A 1,155-nucleotide genomic window follows, 5' to 3' on the forward strand; every position below is an offset into this window, starting at 1 on the left:
AGCTCATCATTCAGCCTGTAAAAGTCTTCATCCTGCAGAGTCTCTGAACTCTGTTAGATCCAGCTCATCAAGGTTCACCAACACGCTGCTCCCTCCTTCTGTAGCTGCTTCTCTCCTCCACCACGGCCCTTTAATTACTGACCTCTGTAAATCAGTCATGTTCATCAGCTGCAGCAAAAATATGATCTTTGATCAGATCATTTCACAAGAAACAAGCGGCCAGTATCATCACACTGATAAGACAGAAGAACCAGGAAAGAGTTACTTTCTGTTTCAGTGACGTCAGCTGCAGCAGCTCAACACACTGAACACTGTTACAGAGACAGTTTGGAGGTTCACAGGTCTGTAGCAGGTCTCTTACTGTGAGTCTGAGGGTCCAGGTTCAGTACTGAAGTCTGGAGGGTGATGTTTGGACCGGTCACTCCTCATACACAGACAGATGGATCCTGGAGACTCTGCTCTGTCCTCCTCTTCCTCCACACAAACACTCATCTTCAGGACTTCAGTCAGTCTGAGAGAGAAACTTGTAACACTGACTTTGAGATAACACACACACACTCTAACAGCGTATACAGTATAATAACCCTGGTCAGTTGTGACATGTGTATTATTCAGCTCATTACAAAGTCGAGTCAAACTGTTGATTCTAACGCAGTGAACAGGAAGTACCACACCTCATGTTGTAGTGCTGCTCTATTTTGGCAAAAATCCTAATCACAATTATTTTGATCAATATTGTGATCACAATTATTGAACACGATTTTGTCATGGACTTTGGAAAAAAACAAACAAAAGTGATTTCAAAACAAAAGGCGATATAGTTTTTCCAGTTATACACAATAAAGATCAGTTTACCTGATCTCCAGGTAGAGAGAGAGGGAGCAGGACTGAGAGGGAGGAAACATTCAGAGTGTCCAGACGCTCAGTTCAGATTCAGGACCAGCGTTTCTCCAAAATGATCCATTAATTTTTCTGCTGGGCTGTGGAGGGAAGAGGAGTCAGAACGAATCCACTTAAATTCATCTGCAGGTACAAAGTCCTGATTGGATGACAGAACAGGATATTTCCACAGTCAAGCACAGACATGAAGATCCACTAGACAAGTCTCCAGTGTCCTCAAGAGAAAAACATGCACCTGTGGAGCATTGTGTTCGT

General features: G+C 43.3%; 1 long non-coding RNA gene across 1 annotated transcript in view; it reads right to left on the reverse strand.

The window, feature by feature from the left end:
* The window catches only part of LOC147817433 (uncharacterized), a 3,142-nt gene that overhangs the window by 311 nt on the left and 1,676 nt on the right, over nucleotides 1-1,155 (reverse strand). The window lies entirely within an intron of this gene.

This window comes from Seriola lalandi, unplaced genomic scaffold, assembly GCF_002814215.2.
Source record: "Seriola lalandi dorsalis isolate HSWRI2012SDOR001 ecotype SW California unplaced genomic scaffold, Sedor1 jcf7180002054959, whole genome shotgun sequence".
In the NCBI taxonomy this organism is placed as follows: domain Eukaryota; kingdom Metazoa; phylum Chordata; class Actinopteri; order Carangiformes; family Carangidae; genus Seriola; species Seriola lalandi.